General features: G+C 34.6%; 1 protein-coding gene across 3 annotated transcripts in view; it reads right to left on the bottom strand.

The window, feature by feature from the left end:
* The window catches only part of LINGO2 (leucine rich repeat and Ig domain containing 2), a 486,960-nt gene that overhangs the window by 207,534 nt on the left and 257,206 nt on the right, over positions 1-22,220 (bottom strand). For all 3 annotated transcript variants that reach the window (XR_001875068.1, XM_017816431.1, XM_017816429.1), the window contains exon 3: positions 20,084-20,167. The gene's annotated coding sequence lies outside the window, so the exon portion shown is untranslated. The remainder of the gene's footprint in view (positions 1-20,083; positions 20,168-22,220) is intronic.

The following is a 22,220-nucleotide window of genomic DNA, read 5'->3' on the forward strand; positions in this document are numbered from 1 at the left end:
GCTCTTAAACACCTCCAGGGTTGGTGACTCCAACACCTCCCTTGGTGTTGGAAACTTATTCCAATGTCTGATCACCCTGACAGTGAAATTTTTTTTCTAATGTCTAATCTGAATCTCCCCTGTAAAAGTGCCTTTCAAAGCCAAAGAGAGCTCAGGCTTCATTCTATGATTCTGAGACAAAGAAAACCAAAGTTAGCAGCATTAATTTTAAAGTTATTTTATAATTCAAAGAAAGGTATCATTTTTGCTTAGAAATAAAAATTCTCTCTTTCTCTCGCTCCTCTAGAAATGAATACTACATGGGAGGCAAGCTTTACTGCTGCTTTATGAGAAGTCACATACTATGTAGGGAATCTTTTTGTCTGTTGCACATAATCATGACATTGTCTGTTGAAAAAAGACAGAAATTGCTTCTGCAAACTTCAGATGAAAATTTGTCTTCTGCTAATTTGAGAGGGAGAGTGGTAACCTGTTGCCAGCACCTACCAATTTCCTGAAAATTGCCTATTAATTTGTGTCCCATAGCATTTCACAGAATGAAATCGTTGCTAGTGTAGGATGGAAATAAGGGGTATGAAAACATTTCTATTTTAGGAAGACTTAATTTCAAGCTAAAGAAAATGCAATTGATTTTCATTAATTACCACATGTACCAAAAATCTGTGGGTTTGTTTTCTTTTTTCTGTTAGTTTGCAGTTTTTTCCTATGTATGCAAAATTTTAATTTTGAATTGGGTAGTCTTTCTCAATGTTTTAATAAATACACTCTCTGCTGCATTTAAAGGTTCAGAAAGAGAAAAGTTTTACGAGCCTTTCACCAAGTTTATTCTTCTGTATCTTATGCATGAACATGTCAGATGTTTAGTCCAATAAGTAAGTTCTGTGATTTGTGAGTAATATCCAAAATCAAACAGGGTATTGCAAGATTTGGGAAGAAAGACTATCCTGAAAGTTATGAGGAATCGTCTTTGTGATAAAATTTCATATTTATTTCAGTTAAACCTTTGAAGTGTCTTCGATGGCAGTATCTTCCTATGTCAGGCCTACTTTTTCTTTTTTTTTTTCCTTGCAATTTTTACATGCTACTTCTAGAAATGTCTAAGTTAATTGTATTTTTTCCTCAATTCAGATTCAGAAATGCATATCCTTCTTCAATCCATCACATAAAACTCATCTTTACTTTTCCAAGGAATACTTTCACAGATTGTTCTGTGCTTCTGAAATTAGTCTTGCCTATAAAAAAAACTGGGAGGCAGCTTTGAAGATATATAAACCAAGAGAAATGTCACATACTAAAATCCAGGGGTTTTGTCCTATTGACAGACTTTTCAAACCATATTTTCATTGCTCACTGTTCCTATTTTTTCCCTGTATGAAATATCACAGGACATGAAGAAGAAAAGGAAACAAAAGAAATAAAAACAAAAGTCAACTTTTTGGTTATGCTGCAGCTGTTTGCAAAAGAATTCTTCTACATATCAAGGAGTTCACTAGTTCTGAGAAAATTTTAAAAAGCAACTCCAAATATGCAAGTTTCCAAGTTACTATTAAATTTAAAGCTTCAAATTAGTAACATATTTAAAAAGTCCAGAAATAAAATTACTCAACTCGAACTTTATGTAAGTTAATAGTGCCCTGAAAAAATTCTGATATTTGCTTTATTCCTCTTTGATAAGTGCATCAATCTATTATATCACTGTTTTAAACATATTAGGTCAAAACTTATTATCTATTTATTGTTTTTTTCTTTTTGTTTTGCAGGAAAAAGTGAAACTATATCCATACTGAAAGGAATACTGCATAAATGTACAAGGAAATATGATTTAACCTTTGAATCATATGACATATAAATTTTTGTCACTTCTTTGTAATTGTGATCAATCTGTAATGCTTGAAAGTTGTTATTGCTCAATAACTGTGATTAGATGGATTACTGATATAGTTTAACGTCCCTATGCCATGGGATATGGGTCATTCACACTACATATATAATATTCTACAATACAGATATTATATTTTATACCTTGGAATGACACATTAGTCAAGGACATCACAGAAAGATAAAAGAAATATTTCTTCATTGTAAATAAATGCAGAAAAAAATATTACATTGACTTATTGTAAAGATATATATATCTTCTTTCAGATCTTGGAAGTCTAATCTTCACCCCTTTTTTCACCTCTTTGCCCCAAAAAATGAAAAAAAAAATAGAACATAAGACTTGAATTTTTAGAGTTAGTAAGCTGAAATTTTTTACAGACGTGAAAAACAAGACTGACCTATCACAACCCACAATTTCCTTAAGCAATTATGTATCAAATGCAAGTAAATGCTAGTGTTGACAGCACTTTTCAACTTCTCATTATTTTTAGATTAACCAGACATCTTCTTAATATAACAATTCCTAAGTAACAAACAAAACTGCACATTTTTTTCAACTATTCTTCAAGACATTCCATGATTCAGGGGAAGTTAATATAACAGAGTTGTCAAGCACATCACAGACAGTTTTGAGTCTGTAATTCTGATGCAGTGGGAGAGTTCTGAAGTTCAGGAGAACCAGAAGCCTGCATTCAAAACCAAACAAGTCCCTGTAGAATTACCATATAACCAATGTGCATACAACCAGATTTAAATAGAAAAAATTTGGGAAACCTTGCACTATGATTTTCTTGGGCAAGAATGCCTTAAAAGTTCTTCCTACAGTTTAAGGTAGATTTTACTCATTTTTGTAAGATCCTGATATAGTTTACTTTTGAAATTCTGGCCTGCTTTGAAGGACGACAAGTTCCTGGATTAGACTAAAACTTGAAAACCTACTACTATTATAGTATTAGAAAGAAGAGCCAAAAATCAATACAACAGTCAGTAAAATAAAATGTTTCACATAGACAAACACAATACCATAGAATCATTTAGATCGGAAAATACCTCTAAGACAATCAAGTCCAATCATTAACCTGTGTTGCCAAGTCTACCATTAAAGTATCTCCCTAGGTGCCACATCTATGCACCTTTCAAATACCTCTAGGAATGGTGATTCAACCACTTCCTGGGTCACTACTTGGCAACTTGCAATGCTTGGCAAATTTTGGTGAAGAAATTTTTCCTAATATCCCATTAAATCTGCCCTGATGCAACTTGAGACCATTGCCTCTTGTCCTACCTCTTGGTACTTGGGAGAAGAGACCAACCCCCACCTTGCTTACAACCTCCTTTCAGGTGGTTGTGGAAAGTGATAAGATCTCCCGTGAGCCTTCTTTTCTCCAGGCTAAACAACCCCAGCTGTTGCTATTGTTTGTTTCCATCTTGTTTTCTGTAGGTTTTGAGTTGCTTAGGAATAATCATCAAAATGAAGACCTTGTGAGGGCATTAATGCAGTGGCTGTTTTAGTTAACTCTAACAAAAACCCTTTACTACAGTAGCACATTGAAAAAAGATAATTGAAAAAATGATGTCCTATAATATAACTCTGCTGGCTACATGCATGAAGTTACACAAAGCAAAACCACCTATTAATAACTGTGAGAAAAAAATGAGCAGTTCCACTGGACGGAAGATCAGAATAAGGTCTGTGCAAAATTAAACTTAGACTGTGTGAAGCAATGGAATGAATGATTGAAGAGAGATTTCCAGTCTTCCGTGTTTCAATATCAGGAGTTTGCTGACACAAAGTAAGGAATCCTTAAATATTTATATGTTGAATGGCAACGTTTCTTAGTCGTAATATTTCATACCACATGTTTAAATCAAATGTTTTCATAAATATACATATTTTTATAAAACATACATCTTATGTTTTGTATTATTTATGGAGTTATGTATCAAAGTTTAAATGACAAACTAAAAATGTGAAGAAACAACAAACAGAAAATAAAGATGAGTGTGCATCTATGACTCTCATGAGGTGTATATTACCATGTCTCCATTCATCTCTTTGAAACAATGTTGATGTAATGTAATTAAAACCGCTCATGACAGTGAAGAACATTATCAAACTCTTCTAAAATTTTGTTGCAAGATGCTGTAGTTTTTCATTTTCCAAACGAAAACATACATATAATAAATATAGTAACTGAATACTAACTATTTCACAATTGGAATTTAGACACAAGCTTGTGTGAAAATAAGAAACTTGAACTAAGCTTTCCAGTTAAAGATGTCTTTTCGAAAATGATGTTGCAATCATGGCCCATAGCCATTTAAGAGCTAATATGAGAAAGCCTAATGCCTCTTCTCACCTCTCTCTCATTGTTTTTCATAATAGAAGGCAAAGAAGTGGACTGTCTCACAAGGTAGATTTAAATAGTTCATAATTTAAACTACTAGCAAAAGAAATTAGTGTTACTATTAAGTCTCATCAAGAAAACATCAAAAAGTGAAACCAGTTCTTTTATTTTAACTCATTTTACCATTACTGCTCTGAGACATTAATCTGTTTGCCTTGGTGAAGTGATGCCCCTATCACTATTTTTTAACATATTTTTTAGTTATTGAAAGGTGAGGTTCCTTAACTGGTTTCTGCTTCTACTCTAAGTCCTATGAAACTCAGACATCTGCACTCATTAGTTAAAAAACAATTTGCTTTCATCTTCATGTTTTATCTTCACTCCCACAAACCAGTGGACAGGTTGGACATACTTAACCACTTTACTGTCTTCTAATGGACTAAACCCCCTTTGGTCCCTGGATTGTTTACAAGGCTGAACACTGAACTTGGCTGCCTACCCTTCACTGTATTAGCAAGATCTGGGGCTGCCTGAAACATCAGTAATGGAAGTGGACATTTAGAAAGAAGTTATAACTTTTTCAGAGTGACCGATAACAGTCAGAAGGCAATAAGCAAGGGAAAACAGGATGAAATAGACAGAATAGAAGTGCAGTCAGAACAGAAACAGACAATTATCACATGACTATTTCATACCACTATCATTTTGCATTGTCCTCTTTGTTACCATTTCAGCTGATACCTCCTGTCTTGATTGGTGTTTGTTCACTATATTGGGTTTGTGCCAGTCTTACCATTTCATCAAAATCCAGACATCTGCAGGTGGAAAAACACTATTCACTTCAATTATTTTCCCTCTAAATTAATTAGAACTATTTTTTACTGGTTTTGCTCAGTTTGCAAGTGTCTTTTTGTACCATTGTCTCATTTCTTTGTTCTCAATGGTATTTGAAATTTCATCTCAGACAGGTAACATTATATAAATTCAATTGAATTAAATTAAACTTTTGTTGATGGTTCCTAAGGCCATTCATCCATTTCCAACAATAATTAAATGGAATCATTTACACAAAAATTATGCATGAAATAGAAAAGCTGAAATGAAAAGGAGTACACCGGAAAAAATAATCTACTTATTATATTTGCACATAAACCACAACCAACTCTAATACAAATGTGCAACTTCAGCAGGCCTAAATCTTGACAAAACCAAATTCCACAAAGGCAAGTCCTTCTTCATGCAGAGAATGAGGATACCTGGCACTAACATGGAATAATAATGTAAATTCAAAGTCTTTGTTCATGTGTGCTTGGAATTAAAAACTAACCTGTTTGCATTACTTCTCCAGGAAAAATTTTACCCTGTTCTGCAAAACATTGGATTTACACTTTTCAGAAAGACCTGAATTTCTTCTGTCCATAAAAATATACTGATCATGTATTATCTTTAGGTTCCTCACTCAGGAAATCAACAAGAAAGCTCATCAAGTTTAAAGGTACCAGCCAACAAGCATGCAAACCCCACAGGAAAACTGTAGTTTTTATTCAGACTTTCACTGAGTAGAAAGGCAGAAGGTATACTGAAATATACAATTTCAGAAATTCATCTGACTGTGCGAATTTGATTATGGCTTAATTTGCACATCATTCATTTATATTTATCTATAAACCCAAAATAATTATACTGTATTATAAATCTATTTGGTGGCCCACCAAGCATGCTGCTGTAGCAGAAACACCTGAACAGTTCTACATATTTACCATAAATTCCATCTTTTATGAACCAATACAGGAATATGACAATGCTTAGACTAAAGCATGCTTCAAAATATGAAATATCATGGCAGTTTCAAAAGATGGGGAAATCACGGACATGGTGTTAGGTAGTTATTATTAGAAATTACTCATCTTAAATTTGTGAAATACTCATGAAAGATGTCTTTTATGAATCGTAACACTAATTTTTATTCATATTAATAAAATTTAGCAGCAGAAGAAAAAACAAACAAACAAACAACAAAACACCAAAAAAAACCCCCAAAAAATCCCCTCCAAAAAACTAAACCAAAAAAAACCCCAAAACAAAACCAAAACAAAAAAACAAACAAACAAACAAAACCAAAAACCCCCAAAGAATTAATCCCAAGAATTAAACTCACATTTTTGTGGTAATTTTTTCTTCAGTAAGAATGGACATCATTATAGGTAGTATTTTAAACAACAGTTGAAATTACTATGTTCCCCTTTGTTAAGAAAATTGAGACTTTTAACACTATGTATGTTTTAATTAAACCCTTGAAAAATAGTTCTTATAATGAATTAGTAATAAAATGACTATATGTGAAGGCTGAATTCCCATATAGATATTCACTGACAAAAATGATACCTCAGAGTATTCATATTCAGGGAGTCCTTAAAAAATTCTGAGGTTCAGAAATGCACATGATCCATCTGACTTCAGTGATTATTTGGGCAAATGGAGTTTAATGGTTTGAGATTAGGGTACTTTATATCTATCAGAATTTAACACTAAATAAATATTGATCTCAAACTTTTGGTGAAGATGGACAAGCAAAAGCTCTCCTGTGTTCTGTGGGCAGAACACAACCCAGAAAAGATAATATTCAAGGATTTTTACTTTTTTTTCCCTTGAATAACTTCTATCACTTCAGAGGCAAAGAATTCACTATGAGGAAAACTACCAGGGTACCTTAAGTAGGGTCAGTTGAAAGAGGAGCTGTGGAGCAGTGCGTGTAAGATTGTAAGGGGCTGCCAACCATCCACCTTTACCTCTGCACTGTGCCCAGCTAAACACACCTAATTCAAGCCAGGACTAAAAAAGAAAAACAGCCCCCCAAAGTCAGTGAAGTCTTTAAAAACCAGCTTCAGCAGCTTTACCATTAAAAAAGCCGTAATAATGATTCTCCCCCTAATAAAGACTGTTCACCCACATTCTTAATACTGGTGTTGTCTAAATATAGAAGAATCAAGTTAAAGAACTTTTGCTTGGTGAAAAATAAGTAGTCCATGAATATTCTCTGAAAATTAAGAGACAAATATATTTACAAATAATTCAAATTAATTTGGTGCCAGTTCTAATGGCTGAGCTTGTTCCTCTTTTTAATTTTTTTTAAAAAGAAAAAGATAAGTAAAAAATGTACATTCTTAGAAAAATATTCAGAATTTTTCAATGTATTCTATACTTTTCATATGCCCTAATTGTATCTTAATCCCAGGGATTGTTTGCATTTAGAAAGAGGAACCTGTTAATTTAGAAATCTATGTATTGCAACTTATGATGTTTTTGCTCAAGAGTGGCATATTTCAACTTTTCCAGCTCAGGTTAACTGTGAATGGTTTCATGACAGCTCAAATTCACACACAATAAATGAGTGCACATATACTAATGGAATTATATCTTCAGAGGTAATGCAGAAGAGTTTAAGTGCTTTCAGAACTGGAGTCTCTCCTTATTTTTACTACATTTATAGTTACATAAATCATAGACATAAAATAGGAAAATTCTGTGTGAAATACATTTTAAGCTGGATATTTGCATTTTTAAGAAAAGGCGATTCTGGTGTTTGAATTTATTTCAGATTATTTTCATTTTCATAACTCAATACTGTAGATAACTGAAGCTAACTTTAGCTTGACTGTTTCCACTAGTTATAACATCAATGACCTTCAGGTCATTCCCATTCTCATAGATTAAAACACCTGCAATTCCAAGCTATAATTTCTTCTCTGTTTAAAATAAAGAAAACAGTAGTACACAGACACCCCCCCTGCCACCCCCATTTGGACTTGAAAGAACTAATTAGTTCAGGGGCAGAAAGGCTGCTAATAAAATCACAGCTTTAACTACAGATCCTCCACATTTAACAAGGGGGTCTGTTGTTTTTTTTCTTTTGTAATTTAAAACAATACTTCTGAAGAGTGAATTTCATCTTGGACTAGGAGCTGCTGGAGCCATACAAAAAAAGACTCCTAATCAGAAAAAAAACCAAAAAGCAAACAAAAAATACCAAACAAAAAAATGCTTGCAAATAGACTTTTTACTTTCGACCCAACTAAAATACTCATTTCCTACAGAAATGTCATTAGGGCAGCATATGAAAACAGTATTACTCAAACACTAAAAAGTACCACAAGAACAAAAAAGAAGACAAAACACAAAAAAGAAACTTTAAGAAACAACTTCACCAAAAAACGTGGCCCTGCTTCTAAAAGAAATACAACCATAAGGTTGTAACAAGAGAATAGGTAAAACATTATCAGGAGGCTTTGCTTCCACACATAGCATTTTAAACACTGCTGCCTAGCTGCCTCTAGCAATTACCGAAGTTGCACTGCAGCCTATTATAATAAAGGAATGCAGTGGGTATAGTCTTGATAAGGCAAGTGGATTCATCTGGAACACATTATTCAGAGAGGAGAAGAAGAGAAACTGTAAATGAGAAGAGAGCTTAAGGCCCTGAGGTTTATTATTAACATTAGTAGCAGCAAAAGAAAGTCAGGTTTTGAGGCAAGATTTTTTAACTTATGGTCTAATTTTAGTTGCTTGAATCCTCCTGAGTGGCCCTGTTTGAAAAGTTAATTGTGGTTTGTTCACCCTTCATAAAGCCTGAAAAATAAGTTGGCAAGAATGCCAAAGGAGAGCTACACCTGTGATTATGGATAAATATCATACTTCATAGTCTATCACTTCAAATCATACATGGAGATGACAAAATATTTCTATATTTACTATGGTGACAAAATTCTGTAAGGTGCACTACCTTAGAGGTAGTAAAGGATTTTGTCAAAATATTTTTGCCAAATCTTGTAGTAAATTTCTACAGACATGGCAGACATTCTGCCTGGGCCTCAGTATTGGTTTTGCATAGTTTGGAAAGTGAAACTTAAAAAAATAATTCCTGCAGTTTCAGAAGAGGTCATAGACTCAAGAGTTTATAGATATTACCCATAGAGAAACAAAAGACAAATGTGTCTAACTGCTGCCTTCTCATCTAAAATGATGTTATAGATAATGTTAATCAGAAAATGATTGCTGAAATGGCTTGCTGATTAAAAAAACCTTTAAAATATTTTTACAAAAATATCACATTTTTCTTTGGGGAGGAGGAAGACAAAAGCTGTAATCTCTTCTACCTGACTTAAACATCTTGTGTCAGTCTGTTATCTTCTGCCAATCTCTAGCAATTTTTAATCAGTTCTAGAATACCAATTAAGCCAAACATCATGATCGTTCATCCTAGATGCACGATAGAATATCTATACTTCCAGAAGGAATAACAGAATCAGGTAGTTTCCAAATATATATTTCTTAAAGGTTCATAGTTGGGTTTTTTTTCTTTCTCCAAACCGCCACCCTCCTTTTTTTTCATCTTCTCCAGCTTATACTAAAAAACATACTGGGCATGGATAGCTCAATACTTGCAAAATTACAAAACAAAATTTATGTCTGTCTCCAAGATGTCCCATTGCAGAAGTTTGCACAATCTCATTGCTCAAATCCAGAAATGAAGCAACTCTCTCTGGAGCTCTTATGCTCTACAATAAAACAACATGACTTCAATTTAAGGAAAGAGCATGCTGAGGTGTACAAGAATTGAGCTAAGGATTTACCAAACTCAAATGCCTCCCTAAAACAAAGAAACAAACAATCAAACCTCCTCTTTTTCCTTGGTAACCCTATTCAACCTGTCGGATAATTTCCTGTTTTCTTAAGAAATTAATGAAAGTTAAACAGAAATGCAGAGGAGCTACTACAAAGTAGGTTTTGTGAAATGAAGTCCCCTGCCCCTCAACATCCTGAATTTCTATAAGCATGCCTTTCAAAAAATATAAGCCATTTTTTGTCTACTGTAGCACAGGAAAAACTTCCTTAAATCTGAAGCCACAAAGGACTTTGTCAAAAGACTCACTGACTACTTATTTCTTAACTTTTCTCTTTCTGGAAGCTGGAGTATTATGGAAGGGTTGCGTTGCTTACACATCACACAGTCCTAGTTTTAATCACTATTAGCATTGTGACTCAGTCAACTGTCTTAGGTTCCAGGGGAATTAAAATTCAATACAAAAGCAAGAAATAGAATGCAGAGAATATTAATACTGAGATTACACAGTTTCTTCAAATTTCAGCATTGTCTGAATATAACTGCAGTGCAATAAGAAGAAAAAAACCAAAAAACCCAAAACAAAACACCCCAAAACTCTGCGAAGCTATTGAACTTTTGCAGTCAAATGTTATTGCTTTGGCATGCCAAGATCCAGAGAAGGATTTAGTTTTGATAGTTGCAGCAAATATTTAATATGTGACAATCCTTCAGCGTTTAGCAGCCATATAAATACATAGTTTTTAACAGAAATAAAACACATTCAGTAGAGTGTAAAGATAAGATACAAAGCTACATTTGTACTTCTTCAGAACTTGAGAATATATCGATTAAAATTTTAGACTCAATCATGCTGCCTTACTGGCAGTACATTGGAAATGGCAATGCAAACCACGATGAAAAACAATGCAGAAATATTTTAAAAAATCTTGCAAGTATGTAATTCAAACGAAGAGAAGGAAAGCTAAAATGAACAACTCTCCCAGGGGTTGTTTTTTTTTTTTTTTCTTTTCTTTTTCTATATAGTGATTTAATGAATTCTAACGAAATTACATGCTGGTGAAAAAGTCTCAAAGGATTTTGCCCATATACTTCAGATACAATTCTAACTTTGGATTTGAAATTCATAATAATGTATAATGAGAAGAGATTTCTTTTGTTTTATTTGATACTTTTCCCACAATCAGTGGGCAGAGAAGAAATGGACTCTGATCAGCTTCCTAAAGGCACATCCCTGCCCTAGAGAGCAGCTGGTCCTTTACAAAAGCAAAAATGCATGCATTCATGAATGTAGGTATGTTTGTATATGCTTTAGATGTCTCTAGTTTCATAAGGATTGATGTGTTACTTCCAATGAATATTCTGATTTTATTAATTTCATTTGTTTCCTCTCTGTGAAGTTTACTGCTGAAAAATTCTGCTGTATCTTGGTAGGCTGCAGATAAATTTTTAATCTGACAACAGCTGCATAGCCTTAAATGGGTAAATTTACATAATGAAAAAACTGGAAGAGATAGGGGGAATATATTCTGTGGGTTTCACATTACTGAAAATGGCTGTTGTATGTCTTACTATCCATATTTATTGCCTCTTGTGACACATTAGCCATAATTATTACACATTATCAATCCAGTTCTGCATTAACTAAATTAATTATTTTACTTTTAGGTGAGGCAGACTTGTAATTTTGATTATGATATGGTCCATTAGAAAGGAAAGAGATTCCGGCAAGAGACTGCACTAGAGTAAGGGAAAAAAAAGTTATGTGAATAGAAAAATGAACTTTACTTGGAATGTCCTGAAAAGGCCCTTAGGCATGAAAAGAAACAACAGGAATAATGCTTGATGTCTTTGACCAAGACCCACAGACATAGAGAGGGAAGATTAGGGGATAAGAAAAAGTGAAACAAGAAAAAAGAGAAGAACTGACAGTTTGAAGTCTTAATGCAGTTAATTGGGAATGCTTAAAACTGGCATAGAGATGGAACATCTCCCCACTGAAGAAAGGCTGAGAGATTTGAAGTTGTTTAGCCAGGAGAAGACTTCAGGAAGATTTAGTAACTGCAACTGCCTTTTAATATTTAAAGGAGGTTTGTAAGAAAGACTGGGACTAACCTTCTAGGGTGATCTCTTGGGATAGGACAAAGGGTAATGGTTTTAAATAAATCATTGTATGATTCTGTAAGGGACTTCAGGAATTTGACATTTGCTGAGAACAGCTCTCACACGGACCTGCATCTTCTCAGACTGCCCTTGTAGTGGACAGAGTTTACTAAACTAAGCAGAAGTGATCTAAGTGATGTCAGTCCTATGCCCAAACAGATGTGGGGGTACCTGTGAGAATATTCATATATGGGCTCCCTGCCTTCGCAAGATGGTTCTCTCTCCTCATGATTCACTCTTGTTTCCATTTGTGAAGCAGCTCTAGAACTTCAGTGATTTTCATGCTGGTTTTTCATACGGATTGCCCACACGTCTCTTGCTCTTGATTTGAGGTTGGTTTTCCCTTAACCCCTGCAGTAATATGCCAAGGGGCCCATTCAGTACAAAGTACTCTAGGCTTTTTTTAGATGAGTGGGGCAAGGACGAGGACAAAAATACTTGTGCTTAAAAGCTTTTCCAGGGATGTTAGGATATTTTTTATTATAACAGAAAAAGTACCTGCTAATCCTTGTAGCTTATAAAACAAAAAGAACCTCACAGAAATTCTCCATTAAGCCAATACTGAATTTAGCACTTCATCCAAGCCACCTCTCTTTTCTGTCCTGCTGCATATATCGTCATTTTTTTCCATTTTGTTCTTTGACTACGTTTATCTTGGGCAAACAACTTTTTCATGCAATATTGTTGGAAAACACTGGTTTGTGAAATAACACTTTGGCCAGTAATAATGAGATTAATTGTTTGTCGTACAGATTGTAAAATATTCCTTTTTTCCCTACAAACACATTATAATGTGAGAAGTGGTTTACGTCTCCTCCACAAAGAATAAATCAGATCGAGCATGAGACAGCATGACTAAAGTTACTTTAGTTAAAATGTTTTAAAGTTACTTTAATTAAATGTTTTAACATATAAGACTCCTGAATAATAATCTTAACATACTGATATATTAACACATTGCATTATGAAAACTCATTCTTGTCACCAACTGCCTTCAATAATGCCATCTTGACATCCAGAGAACTAATTTTTGCATCAGTGCTGCAAATAAAACCTTTTTTTGTCAGTTAAAACAAAAAAAGATCAACATGGCAAACAGTTTTGGTATTATAGCTTCATTTTCCTTTTTGCCACTTCTACATTTTGTTTTATTTTCCCGTAGGAGTGGCTGCTGGAGGCATAGATTTTGATTAACAACACAACTCAGCTAAGCATTATCTTTAAAAAGAATTAACTGCCTTGGTAAGATATAACAAAGCATATATCAACAAGAATATTTTACAAGGCCAATTACAAAGAGGACAATAATTACCAGTTTTGGGCAGTATTTTTCAGAATTTTCTCTATATTGGGAGAAGTTTGTTGGGAAAGTTGTTTTCACATATATTTATGAACTGATAAGCCTACCCCTCTTAAAGAACACTCAACCATCCTTAAACTCAGTTCATTGACCATGTGGCATATACCTGACACATCAAATGTAAAAATACTTTGCAACATAAAAGTATCTAGGATTTTTTCTAACAAATGATTTCTTCTAGAGTGAGTGAGGCACTGTTTCACAATTAAATAAAATCTATATGTGATGGTCTATTCTTAAATTGTTTGCTATTATTATTTAAAAGTCATTAAAGCATAAGGAAATTATGGAGGTGTGTTCAGTACCAGTAACTGTAAAGTAAAAATTAAGCAGTAATAAACCAGAACTCACAGAAGATGGACATTCACATGCGTTATGTCCAGACATAAGGCTGTGGACCCTAAATTACTGCTGCACAGGTCAAGACATGCTTTCTTTCCCAGCATTGAATAGTTAGTTTTTGAAGTGAATTTTATTTTATTATAAAACATACTCTTAGCAATGGAGATAAAATAATAGATGGCAAAAAGGTTTTGCAATTTCACATAATAGAAAGTTTTCTGCTTAGAAGAACAGCTTTATTAAAAGTAAAGAGCACTGTTAAACCAGGGACATTCCATTCCCTCAATGAGACTTTCTTTTCTGCATGCATCACATGGAAATGCTCATCAGAACTTAATTAGAGGTTTTGAACTTCTTCTCCAAACCAGCTGAAGGCTGGATACAGTTCAAGAACATGATGAAGTATAAGAACAATCTAAGGTTTAAACCCAAATCTGCAAAATAGAAAGAAATTCTTAAAAGTAAGAAGGAAAGAGAATTATACATTTATGACAACATCAGGGAAGGGAATGCTGACATTGCTTTTTTGGTGAGTTACAGCTTCAGCACAAGTTGGACAGGGGTCATGGATCTGGATACATTTTTTAAGGAGAGGGGAATGGATAAATACTGCTATGTAACTTAAGCAGAATTTTTCATTTGCTTGTTTCTAAGATGTTTTAAGTTGTTTATGATAGGACTAATGCACAGGTAAATGTTTGTGAATTTGGAGAAGTAACCACATACCAAAGATACACTACACACTGTTTAACATCAGAGTTTTTTCTCTTCCTTACTCACCACCTTTTTAATATTTTGATAGTCGTCTTCATTCTCTTTCCAGCTGTATTCTGTTTCACTTCCTCTTGCTACAATCCCTGCCCTACTTTCTGGGCTCCTGTGCTCTCCCTGTCTTTCATTACCCTTCCACCCACCCAAACCTACTGTTTTTGAAGCATCCAAAAAACATCTTTTCATCCTTCTACTAAATTAGCAGATCAAAGAGCAGTCTGTCCTCCACTGATTTTATAACACTTTCACTGCCAGAGATGTCTCACAGACAACTAGAGAAAACTGATATGAAGAAACAAACCTGAAATAACAAAGAATCTAAAAAATCAGGAGATTCCTCAGCTCTACTCTTAAAGTATCTAAAAATACAAGAAAAGCCATAGAAATTTGCATTAAAATAAGGGAACAGAGAACTGCTATCCTGAAGTGGTTTAGCTTATCTGATCAAATTGAATCTGATAACACATACTAACTGAGAACTGGACACACCAAGAAGTATCTTCTGAAAGTTAATATGAAGAAGCATAACAACCTAAAAGAAGTGTGTAGTAGCTGCTATATTGAAATAAAACAGTGACATGAATAGGACATGCATCTTTATTCCACAGTTAGATCAAACACCACTCAGTTTACCAATATGAGAATAAAAGGAGATCTTGAACATGGAGGTAGGTATATGATTTTAGTCTGATTTTGAAGAGATATATTCATATAGTTAGTACGGATATAGTCAAGTGGACTCACCCACTTCTTTTCAGCTAAGGGATGTGATATGATAGCTCCAGTAACATTTACTCTTCCTGAGTCCTATTTGTACTTCATCTCAACTAATGACAGGGTACAATTCTAGAATACCCAAAAGAATCACAGTAACATTTGTTTTTGGGAAATATCTTCACACTAAAGGGAACCTTTTCCCAGCCAGAACAACACAAGGGAGGAAAGGTATAAAAAAAACCAGCTCAGGACAGCACTTTCTCAGAGAGGTGCCTTCCTTTTGTAAAAGCTATTTATAAAACTGTGCCTATACCTGTGGAATGACACCTAACTTTACTACTTCTATATTCTCAGAGTAGAATGTAGATTTAATAGACAAGATTTCATCTTGATGATATTGCTTGCTAAAATAATGTCACATAAATTTTTTGTATGTCAAAAGACCATAGATATATTAAGAAGAAAACTTCTGATTTCTCCTAGTAATGTTTAATGTGATAGTATGTCTGAAATGTTGCTCACAAAACTGATAGTAATTTTTTACACTAAAAAATAAATAATATGCTATACTTAATTATAGTATGCAGTATACTGATGCAGTTTCCCCCAATCATCTTTTCTTTCTCATTCCAACTAACATGCTTAAAAACATATTGATAGCAAAAAAGCTGATGACTATAAATAACTGTTACACCTGCAAATGAATTCCTTATTAAATGAAGGTGTTCTAGAAATGCTGAAAGGTCAGGAAAAAAAGTTAACAGTTATTAATACAGGCAAGAAGAGAAAACAGTGACAGAAATTAAATGGCCTTTTGAAGTAGCTAAAAATAAGGGCTTAAAGAGTCAATATTAATACTTTCTACCCATTCCATGACTTATTGGCAGCACTGCTTTTAAGACTAGTGCTTTTTCAGTAATGAACCACTTTTGCAGTGTGGGATAGTTTTTCAATCAAATTACTCTATGTTTCCTTTAAACATGATTTGGCCAGATTAATCTCTGATGCAATTGCTTTGACTTCTAGTAAACTATACCAAGAATGAATTACTGCCTTGATCATTGTACCTATGGCATTAAGACAGTACTCTACTATTTTACTCTTGGAAAATGAGGAAGATACACCCATATAGTCTTCCTTGGTTTCCTTTAGGTAAAACAACAAACAAGTACAGCTGTAAACTAAACTAACCCTACTACTAACTTTTAAAGTTGCATATTAGTTACTGTAAGCTGCCTTTGGAAAAGATGACAGTAAGAACCAGACTAAAACAGAAATAAGAGGGAATCTTAGATGTTTGCAGTTCAGTTTTTAGCTCAACTTCAGACTTCCCAAAGGATTTTAGCCAGTGCATAAACAGATTTTCAAATATCTGTATACAAAGTTTGTTTACGGTTGTGCAAAATCTTGATACCTAGGAGCGTGTGGTTTTCTCAAAGCTGAACTACTTTTCCTCAGAGTTTAAGTCTCTTGATAATTTCCCCAAACTAAATCTACTGACATTTCATGTAAGTTTCATCAAAATTTCATAACTAATTCCTTGAAGTGGTTAGTGAAATTAAGACAAACAGTTGATAAGACTTTGCTCCTACTTCTTGGGGATAATGTTAACCATAGAATCACAAATCTACAGAATGATTTTGAAAGGAAGTACACTTTGGAGGTCATCTAGTCCAACCTTCCACTCAAAAAATAGATCTCTAATGTCTTCTTAAATCAAGCCACTCAGGATCATGTACAATTTATTATTTAACACCTCCAAGGACAGGTATCTTATAAGGTCTCTGGGAAATCTGCTTCAGTATCTAATCACCTCATGGATAAAAACCAGACAACTAAGAAACCAACTACAAAAAATCTTATATATGATGGGAATCAAAGCAGAAACCTAGCTAGAGGAAGATTGTTTTACTATTATTGTTATTCACCAATGCACTCATTTCTTCTAACTGTAGAAGATACAAAGTTTTCAGAAGATTAAAACAATTTAAAATATTCAATTTTTTTTCAAAATAATTCTAAAAGGTACATTCTAGACATACTCTAAAGTGAGGCATCCAGGTAAGTTTACAAAAATTATCTGTTCTACATAAAAGAATTACAGGTTTTTTCTCCTTTAAAGATATCCTCTAGATGTATTTTCACTTTCTGGAGGGTAGAAAGTTTCAAGGATAACTGAACAGCTGGCAATTCAAACACATTGAAGGAAAAACACTCTATTCCTGTGCTACCTGAAACATGACTAAGAGATGGTGATGTTAAGATAGAAAAATCCCAAGTTCTGGGGAAAGTCTAAACTTGGATCAAAAAGCACTCTCGGACCTGCAGAAACAAAGCAAGTAGCTCTTGCAGGAACCCATAGTAGACCATTCTCTGTTATGTGCATTTATGTGCAATTTTGAGAATCAGCAACTTTGTCGTAAACGCATAAGGAGACAAATCGCAAATACCACTAAGTAGTCCTAGTGAGATTTTGGGGATCCAGCAAAAGAAAAAAATAAATCACAGTCAGTCAAAAATGAAAGTGACACTGACTGCGTTTATAGGACAGGAGGTGGTGTTGAGTCAGCAGTGTTACAATATTAATGGACTTACAATTCAGTTTGGAGAGCTCAAACAGTCCAAGTAAGTTGACATAACAGGAAAGGAAATATTCTTCATAAGTGATAAAGCAATGTTCCTTGTGTTTTTCTGTTAAAATTTTTTACATCTCTGCTACCTCCCAGTGATCACAAGAAAGTCAATGACCTTCATTTTTTGAGGAAGTGTCTTGGTTCCAGCCAGGACAAGGTTAATTTTTGCAGGCACCAGAGGGGCAGAAGAGACCCGGTCAGGACCCTGGGGTTATTTGATGCCACCTCACACCACATGCAGGGGGTAAGGGGCAGCAGGGTGAGGGTCCTTTCCCAGGGTGTGGGGGTGTGGTCAAGTATGACATGATAACAAGGACATAACAAGTGCTATAACAAGGACATAACAAGTGCTAGAACAAGGACAATGAGCATCATTTGGGATGTGTATTCAGTGTTGCTCTCCTGCCTTTACCTAACTCTGGGTATTTATGAACCCAGTCTGTGGGGGGAACAGGGGAGGATGATTTTCCCCAGCTTTTACCCCCTTTCTTTCTTTCAGGCTTGTTACGAGAGCTTTCAAGAATTTTGAATTTTCTTTTTCATTATCACATAATATGCTTTCAAAGTAGGGCAATAGGGAGGTATTACTGATTGAATTGTCAGAAGTGATAGTGAAACTCAGAAAACTGTTATGTTACCTTTAAATAAGGGATATATATCATCCCTTTATCATAGATTGATAGATAGATAGGTAGACAGATAGAAAAATACATACATAGATATATAAGTGAGTACACTTACACACATATATGAAGTTGGAGATCAGATAAGACCAGTATTGACAGAAATCTACAACTCTTTAAGTATCTCTTTGCTGATAAATTTAACATACAAATCCATTCTTAGGCCACGAGGTCTTACACTGTGTCAGATCCATGATACTGGGGGGAAGGGGGGTTTATATTTTCAGCTTATAAGCTTGAAAGCATTACTCTGTTAAATGTTGCAATTATTTTTTAATTTCTAAAACTATTTTACCACTTCCCATCACCCAATTAGCTAAAGATTGTGTGTAATGCTGATGTGTTAGTGTATAAAAAATAATAGGGCTGGTTCCACTTACTTTGCGCAGACAGACACTGTTGTCTCTAAACATTTCAAACTACTTTTTCTCTCAAAAGAGATAGCACTGCTTTGATTGCACTGACTTTCTCTTAGGGAGGAGAAAATTTTTGCAGATAGGTCTTTTGTAAAAGGACAACTCATCCGAAGCAAACATTTGTTAGAATAAGACTAGACTAAGTAATTGCTTTAAAATCACAATTTGAACCCCTAGAACAATTGTGTTTGTTGTGCATTTTTTGTTTGTTTGGGGGATTTTTGTTTGTTGGTTGGGTTTTTTGTTTGGTTTTGGTTTTTTTGTCGTTTTGGTTTTGGGGGTTTTGTTTGTTGGTTGTTTTTTGTTTGTTTGTTTGTTTGTTTGCTTGTTTTTAAATAATTAATTTGCCTGGTTTTCAGCCAGGACAGAATTACTTTTTTCACAGTAGTTGGGAGGGGATGGAGCCTGGGCCTGTGTCATTGTGTCTAGGCTGTTATTGTGTACCATCTCACTGCTGCAGGGTGGCAGTAAGGGCTTCTGAGAAGAAGGTGGACATGACGTGGGGTCAGGGAAAAGAGTGGTGGGCAGAGGGTCCATCCACCGTTGTTTTTCATTCCTGGGCTTGGTGAGCATTTTTGCATGTAAATCACCCTCTTTTGTACACTTTTGTTATTAATATTCTCGGTGTTACAGTTTTTCTTATCCCGTTACTTCTTCCAATAATTGTTATTATCTCAGCCCATAATCTTTGACTTTTGTCTCCCACCTGAGGGATGGCGGGAGGAATGGCTGTGGTTAAGGGTGTCATTCCTAAACCATGACCCTGATAAAATAAATAAAGCAGAAAAATAACATTTAAAAACAGACCCCTCAGTTCATAAATTTTTTGAAATTGAAAAAATCTAGTCCGGACAAGACTGGGCAAAATATGTGAACATTGTATACATACTTAAAGGATCATAAAATAATTTTATGTGCTAACTACTTTGGCTGAGGACTGAATCATGGAATCCATGACAAAGCTACATCTCAAAATGTTAGTGAGATATTGAGCACTTGTGTCTTGTTAACACAGAAGACAAAGTTTAAGACATTAACACAGAAATATTACATCAAGAATAAACCAACAGCAACTGAGATCTTGCTACAAACATAAATGAGAACACTAATGGGAAAACCATCACCAGTAGAAAGAAACCCAAAACTTACCAGGTTGAGACTGCTCATTTTTCACACTTGTGGTGAAAGTCCTCCACTACTTCCCTCATCCAGACTGTTTATCTTCATATCAATCTGATAAGAAAATAAAAAACACAACCCTCAGAAAATAAAATAATATAAAATAAAATAAAACTCTTCACAAAGTAAAGAATAGTTCAAAAAAAGAAGATATACCCTGGAAGCAAGGTTATGTTATGGATACACAAGAAATAGTAGTTCAGTTTTTATGACCTGTATACCAGGCTTTCAGTGTGTACTTTTCACTAAAAATAAAACAAAAACTCCCTCTGCCCTCCCCTGTCACACCCTGTCCTAAAGACTGCCAGGATTTCCAAAAAGACATATTCTTACTAAAAGCATGTGCCTTATACTCTTGTCTAAAAGTTTTACTAACAAAAATACAATGTACAGTGAAGCCACAGAAATGAGGTAGTCAAACCATAGGAGAAAAAATTGGGGGGAAAAGTAAAGAAAAGCAGAAACATTGATTGTCAATATTCAGAGCAAACGTGTGAGTTCTATGCTTTGGTTAAACTCTAATATAGAAACCATGACTGTTTACACAGAAGGACAGATGTTTCTTCAAATACATTTTACTTGACAATTATGACACTAGCTTATGCTATTTCACAGAATCACAGAATAGTTTGGGGCAGGGGGAAGGGAGAAGTTGGAAGGGACCTTTGAAGGTCATCTAGTCCAATCCCTCTTCAATGTGGAGCGACATCTTCAACTAGATCAGGCTGCCCAGAATCCTGTCAAACCTCATCATAAATGTTTCCAGAGATGGGGCATCTACTATCTCTCTGGGAAACCTGCTCCAGTGTTTTACCACCATCATTGTACAACAATTCTTTCTTATATCTAATTTAGAGTGACCCTCCTTTGGTTTCAAGCAATTACTTCTTGTTCTATCACTACATGGCCCCGTAAAAACTACCTCTTCAGCATAAGCGGCCTCTTTTAGTTATTGAAAGGTGCTCTAAAGTCACCCCACATCCTTGTCTTCTCCAGGCTGAACAATTCCAGCTCTCTCAGCCTGTCTTCATAGGAGAGGTGCTCCAGCCCTCGGACATGACCCTCTTCTGCATTCACTTCAACAGGTCCAAGTCCTTCTTATGATGGGGTCCTCAGAGCTGGATGCAGTACTCAGTGTGGGTTCAAACTTAGACTGTGGAAGGACGTCTTCCTTTTTGGTATAGTTTATGACTGTATGAAAATGGGTCTGATATTTTCCAGCTGAGTTTGACTTGTTGTTACATTGCTGGTTTACTACTGTGGCATGTAGTTCAGGAGTGTCTTATTTCAGTAACTTTGTAACTCTGTCAACATTACTTATTCTATATTATTTAGTTTTATTTATTTTTCTACATTCTCTTCCACAAACATTGGCATTTGAGGCATTTTCTCAAGATCTGTTTCCTCTAAAGAAAAATTTCATCATAGAGACCTCCCTCAGTTCTTTCACTATAACCAGATAACCAAAGACACAACATAACTGGCATGATACTTTCCTGGTGGCCTAACAGATACAGCACCAGAGGGAATTTCCTCCAGTCCTCACATCTGGGTAATCATGTTACATGGTCTATATATATAGTCATGTCTCCAGACAAGCAGGAGTAATGGAAACACTGTTCCAGATTCACGTTTTTATCACATTAGATATCTATTTTAAAGTTTACATGTGTCTGAGGCCAATTAATACTCATTTGTTCCTCATTATACTTAGTATAATTCTTGTAAAGTATAATTCTTGCAAATAGAAAAAGATCCAAATCTTTTCCTAATATGTGACTGGAATTTAGCAGACTAAAAGAAGAGATCAGAATGATCAGAAAGTAATGAAATAAAAGCAAAAAAGCCCAAACCCCTCAGAGCCCAGAAAGGCAGCAGTCAAGAGACTGCGAGCCCTTAAAAAGGTCTGTAATCAGTTGTTCCAGCAATACCTGTTATGGTATAGTTCAGAATTTATTCATGATGTAAACAAGAGTTTTTAGCATCTTCAGTGAATGACAGTATATACTGGCACTGCAAGAATTTTTTCTTTCTTTTTTTTCTTTTCTTTTTTTTCTTTTCTTTCTTTTCTTTTCTTTTCTTTCTTTTCTTTTCTTTTCTTTTCTTT

The sequence above is a fragment of the Lepidothrix coronata genome, unplaced genomic scaffold, assembly GCF_001604755.1.
Source record: "Lepidothrix coronata isolate B3197 unplaced genomic scaffold, Lepidothrix_coronata-1.0 Scaffold55, whole genome shotgun sequence".
Classification (NCBI taxonomy): Eukaryota; Metazoa; Chordata; class Aves; order Passeriformes; family Pipridae; genus Lepidothrix; species Lepidothrix coronata.